General features: G+C 56.0%; 1 long non-coding RNA gene across 1 annotated transcript; it reads right to left on the bottom strand.

The window, feature by feature from the left end:
• Window positions 1-1,363: 1,363 nt before the first annotated feature.
• Window positions 1,364-4,681, bottom strand: LOC121672354. Its single transcript, XR_006018824.1, has 2 exons — window positions 4,429-4,681; window positions 1,364-2,492 (listed from the first exon to the last, which is right to left on the bottom strand). It is a non-coding gene; the product is annotated as an uncharacterized LOC121672354 (long non-coding RNA).
• Window positions 4,682-5,918: the final 1,237 nt, after the last annotated feature.

Here is a 5,918-nt window from a genome sequence, read left to right as displayed (position 1 = left end):
TCCCATCCCAGCTCCCATCCCTGTTCCCATCCCTGCTCCCATCCCTGCTCCCATCCCTGTTCCCATCCCTGCTCCCATCCCTGCTCCCATCCCTGCTCCCATCCCTGCTCCCATCCCTGCTCCATCCCTGCTCCATCCCTGGGCACTGCCCAGATCCATCCAACACCGAACAGGGTGTTATGGACCTGCCGGTTCCTTTTCCACTCCTTTCTCCTTTCCTTGGAATGTGTTCTGAGCCACTGTGGGGTTAATTACAGCAAACAATGGAGCTTCCCTTTTCCCTGGAAAATCCCGCGGCACTGGAGCAGAGCTGGGGCTGTGCTGGGGTCTGAACTTTGGTTTTTCTCTGAATTCCCAAATCATCCTCCCAGCTTTTCCTCATCTTTGATCATTCTTCTTTTTTTCTGGAAAAGGATCCCTTCATCCCGATGAGGTTTGCAATTGGAAGTGAAATCTCCTCCCATCCCTCTCCATCAGGGCTCAGGGCCTTTTCCAGGCACCCCAAACCCTCATCCCTTCCTGAGGGTGTTTCTCGGAATTCCCAGGTCTCTCCCAGGGCTGGAGAAGGGGCAGAGCAGCCCCTCAGGGCCTGGATCCAGGGATGAAGCTGCTGCCGACACATTTTGGGATGCACTTGGATGGAAATGGATTTTCTTGTTACGCCTCGGAGCCAGGTAAAGTGGATCAGTGAAGGAAAAGTTGTAATCCCAGAATCCCAGATGGGTTTGGGTTGGAAGGAGCCGAAAGATCATCGAATTCCCACCCCTGCCCTGGCAGGGACACCTCCCACTGTCCCAGGCTGCTCCCAGCCCCAATGTCCAGCCTGGCCTGGGCACTGCCAGGGATCCAGGGGCAGCCCCAGCTGCTCTGGGCACCCTGTGCCAGGGCCTGCCCACCCTCCCAGGGAACAATTCCCAATTCCCAATCTCCCATCCAGCCCTGCCCTCTGGCACTGGGATCCATTCCCTGTGTCCTGTCCCTCCATCCCCTGTCCCCAGTCCCTCTCCATATTTTTTCCAGGCTCCCTTCAGGCCTCAATGGGGTCACCCCAAGCTTCTCCTCTTCCAATTGAACAATCCCAAAACCTCCTGGAGAGGTTTCCAACACCTCTGTCAGCAAAGAGATTCCACAACATCCCGGAGATCCTGGCACATCCCGGAGATCCTGGCACATCCCAGAGAAGACAGGGATGCAGCTGAGCACGGCCATGGCACGGCTCCCACCCCACCCGGAGCTGTGTGAGAACGTGGTGGGAGAGGAAGAGGAGGGATAAGGGAGAGCCCTGGGAAGCTCCCGGGATGGGCTTTTCCTGGGATCTGCCCTCCCCCTCGGGATGAGGGCAAGGCAGGAATGACACAGCCTGGCCATTTCCACAAGACCAGCTTTAATGTCAGTCAGGAGAACGAGGAGAAAGCAGAGAATCCATGGACGGGACAAGAAGGAAATTCCAAAAATTCCCCCAAAACTTAAAAAAGGAACGAACCCAACCCCCACCCCCCGGGCAGCGCCGCTCCCGGACTCTCCAGGCACTGCAGGAGGAGCAGCGGGACTGGGATGATCCACAGGGAGCCCCCAGGGATGCTCACCTCGGGCTGAGCTCGGGATTCATCCCAACCCCGCCCAGAGGACGCGACCGACCGGGAGAAGAATCCGAGAGCGGCGACTTTGGGGTCTCTTTTATTCTAAAACTCTCGGCCTACGGCGGTGGGGATGGAGAGTTCTGGGATGCTCCTTCTGCCACTGAAACCCAGGACTGCAAAGAGGAACAGAGCTGAGAGGGAACCCCGGCGCCAGGAAAAGCCCTGGCGGGCAGCGCTCGGGATGTTTGGGATGCTTCCTTTGGGATTTGCTGCTGCTGCTGCTGCTGCTGGGGGCTTGGACAATCCCAAAAAGTGTCCTGGCCCTCCATCCCTTGTGCAAGTCCCTCTGCAGCTCTCCTGGAGCCCCTTTAGGCCCTGCAAGGGGCTCTGAGGTTTCTCTTGGCCTTCCCTTTTCCAGGAGAACATTCCCAGCTCTCCCAGCCAGGCAGCTGCTTCCCAGGCTGGAGCCAAACCCCCCCGGGAGGAAAGGACAACAGGAGTCAGGTCCAAGGCGCCTCTCACTCTGGGCAGAGTATATTTAGAATTTATATTTTTATATTATTTTTATATTATTTTAATGCATAGCGAGTTTCTTCTTCTTTTTTTTTTCTTTTTTAATAGATTTTTTTAATAATTTTTTCCCATCATTTTTTTCCAGTATTTTTTTTCCCCCAGTATTCTTTCCCAGTATTTTTTTTCCCCATCTTTTTTTTTTTTGTTTTTTCTTCCCCCCGGTGCAAACCTGAGCTGGGTCCCTGTTTTCCCTGTGCAGTTTTCCTTCCTCGGGATGGGCACTGTGGTGGGGAGGGGTCAGCAGGCGATTTCCTCCAGCGTCCCCAGCGGGGCCTGCAGGGGCACGGTCACAGTGTGGCTCAGGCTCTCCGAGTGGTTTGGCACTGGATCACAGGTGCTCTGCCGATTGAAAACCACGGGATGCGTTATCCCGGAGCCGCTGGATGCTCCCGGCCCTCCCACCTTGTCAGAGCCCGAAATGGTTCATGCCTCAAACACGGATGTCAGGTTTGCTCATTACAACAAAATCTGCGTAAAGGAGCTGCAACCACAGAAATCTCCTTGAAAAATGTTGGACTGGGAGTCAAACTGCTGGGATTGGATAAGGGACACCCATCCTTCAGCCACAGAATCCCAGGAGGAACCGGGTTGGGAAAGACCTTTGAGATCATCAAGTCCAACCTGTGACCCAACACCTCCTCACCGACCAAACCACGGCCCCGAGTGCCGCGTCCAGGCTTCGCTGAACCCCCCCAGGGGCGGCGACTGCCCCCAGCCCCGGGCAGGCCAGTCCAGCGCCCAGGCACTCTTCCAGCGAGGAATGTTTCCTGATGTCCACCCTGAACTTCCCCTGGCGCAGCTCAAGGCTGTGTCCTCTCGTTCAGTCAGGGGTTCCCTGGGAGCAGAGCCCGACCCCCCCGGCTGCAGGCACCTTTCAGGGGGTGTGAGAGAGCCATGAGGTCTCCCCTGAGCCTCCTTTCCTCCAGGCTGAGCAGCCCCAGCTCCCTCAGCCGCTCTTCCCGGGGCGTGTGCTCACCTCAGACCAACAAGGATGAGGCAGAGGAATGCATCCGCCAGCGCCCCGGACACAGCAGAGGCTCTGCCCGGCCTGGTTTGGGGTGGGGGAGAGCAGAGCCCAGCGAGGCCGGGTCTGCACAGCCTCACCCCGAAAGCAGCCGGGCCCCTGGGCTGAGTGCAGCCGTGAGCCGGAGCTTGGGAATGGGTTACTGCATCCCTGCTGAGCCAGGCTTTGGGAATGGGTTACTGCATCCCTGCTGAGCCAGGCTTTGGGGATGGGCTGTTCCAGCCCTGGAGGGCTCCGTGGCACGGCAGGGATGGAAGGGGCAGAGCTCAGCCCCTGCTCACCCCCAGCAGCTGCAGGAGCGGAGTTTTCCAGCGCAGGGGCTCAAGGCTGCTCCGGAGCTCCTGGAGCAGCTGGGCCAGGCCATTCCTTAGGGAACAGCTGGGCCAGGCCATTCCCTCTGGGAGCAGCTGGGCCAGGCCATTCCCTTGGACAATGATGGGGAAAGCAGCCCCAGCCGTGGCCTCTCTGGGCTCTCCCCATGCCCTGGGTGCTGCTCTCCCTGCCGGCCCTTCCCCGGCTGCTTTGGGCTGAGGCTGTGCAGACCCGGCCTCGCTGGGCTCTGCTCTCCCCACCCCAAACCAGCCCGGGCAGAGCCTCTGCTGCGTCCGGGGCTCTGCTCAGGGACACGGAAGCCCCGTCCTCCCTGACACAAACCGGCCCAGCTGGGGAACCCCCAACCCCCAGGGCCACATCCCTGGGATATTCCCGTGGGAGGCAGCTGAGGGGGTGGCAGAATCCGTCCCAGACCCCCAGGGCCAGAGTCTGTTGTAAGGGACCGTGGCCAACTCCCGTCAGGGAGGTACCTGGGATTTCCCACCTGGCCTGAGCCACATTCACCCTTCGGATTCTGTGCTTTGGGGGGACCTTCACCACCAAGAGCAGCTGGAGAGGATCAACGGAGCATCCCTGGGATCCATGGATGGGGATCTTTTCCTTATTCTGTCCCTGTCACTCTCTTTCTGTTCCCCCCCACCTCTTCTCTATTTCTTTCCCTTGCTTTTTCTCTCTGGTCTCTCTCTCGCCCACATTTCCTATCCAATAAACCCCACACTATTGTCACCAGCACTGGGGCTCGTTTGCACCTTAATTCCGGCAGGGGCCAAATTTTCATATATAATTTTATTATATTTTAATAATGGGATCCTGACAATCTTTTCCTGGGAAAAGATTCTGGGATGAGGCTCTTCCCGAAGCTCCAGAGCCCTGGGAAGAGCTCCAGCATCCCCAGGGAATTCCCCCCTCTCCCCTCACCACGTTCTCATCATGGCTCCCGTCCTCTTCCTCTTTTCCAAGAAGGTCCAATAATTTTTCCTTGATCAGCTGCAAAAGGAGGGAGGTGGAGTTAAGGCGGGAAGAGGCTGCAGTGGGATAGGGAGCACTGGGATGCGCTGGGTTTGGGGTGCATTCCAAAGGGTTGGGGGGAGGAGGATGCTCCAAGGGCTGAGCCATGGAAAGGCTGGGAGAGCTGGGAATGGTCACCTGGAGAAGGGAAGGATCCAGGGAGAGCTCAGAGCCCCTTGCAGGGCCTAAAGGGGCTCCAGGAGAGCTGGAGAAGGACTGGGGCCAAGGCATGGAGGGACAGGACACAGGGAATGGATCCCAGTGCCAGAGGGCAGGGCTGGATGGGAGATTGGGAATTGGGAATTGCTGCCTGGGAGGGTGGGCAGGGGCTGGGATGGAATTCCCAGAGCAGCTGGGGCTGCCCCTGGATCCCTGGCAGTGCCCAGGCCAGGCTGGACATTGGGGTTGGAGCAGCCTGGGACAGTGGGAGGTGTCCCTGCCAGGGCAGGGGTGGGAATGGATGATCCTTAAGGTCCCTTCCCAACCCAAACCATTCCAGGATTCTCTTACGAGGAATGAAACCTGCAAAAATTTCATTTTTGGGACACTTTTGGGGTTCAGGAAAAGCTCTTGGCTCCATTTCCCTTCCCAGCCCCCTCATTTTCCTGCTGCTGCAGGATTTGGCTTCCAGGGAAATCCCAGAAAACTTGGGAATCATTTTACTGGAAAACTTCCACTGGGAGAAAAGAGAAATAAAACCAACAAGAAGAAAGCTGAAATCCTGAAATCCCAAAAAATGGGGTCAGTTCCTATGGAATGTGGATCCTGGCTGGAGCAGGGAAGTGCGGCAGGAATTTGGGACCACGAGGAAGATGGAGCTCAGCAGAAGATCCCAAAAAAGCCTCTTCAGGGTCAATATTTCCCCCAGATTTGGCCAATCCATGAATAAAAATTGGATCTGGTTGCTGTCATTCCCAGAATCTCCAGATACTTTGAAAACTCACATTTTTGAGGTGCTGCCCCCCCTTTGTGAAACCCCGAGCAGAGGGGAAAAACCGTGGGGATTTTGGGGAAGTTTGAAGATGTTTTATTCCTTTTCTCCTGGCTGGTGGGGGTTAAATATCCGGGAATGTGAACATCCCCCTGCTGGGACATCCCCAGGGAGCTTCTCTGAGGGTACAAAATGACTTTTAAGCCCAAATAAGAAGTAAAAACTAAAAATAACAGCAAAAATCCCCCACATTGGACAGATTTTATCAGCAGATGCTGAAGAAAGGAGGAAAACAGAGAGGGAAATCCCAAATTAGTGAGGTTTTTTATGGCCTACTTAGGAAAAATCCCCAAGAAATCCAGGAAAAGGCGAATTTAATGAAAAATTTGGGTATCCAGGCCGAGCTCTAAATTCAGGCTCAGCTTTTGTTGCTTTCTGAGATTTAGGAATTTTAGGAATTTTCCCGTAG

Source organism: Corvus kubaryi, unplaced genomic scaffold (genome assembly GCF_017639235.1).
Source record: "Corvus kubaryi isolate FWS band 111438036 unplaced genomic scaffold, C.kubaryi_AGA036_p1.0 52497, whole genome shotgun sequence".
Classification (NCBI taxonomy): Eukaryota; Metazoa; Chordata; class Aves; order Passeriformes; family Corvidae; genus Corvus; species Corvus kubaryi.
The sequence above is the reverse complement of the archived record's forward strand: the minus strand, read 5'-3'. Positions and strand labels throughout refer to the sequence as shown.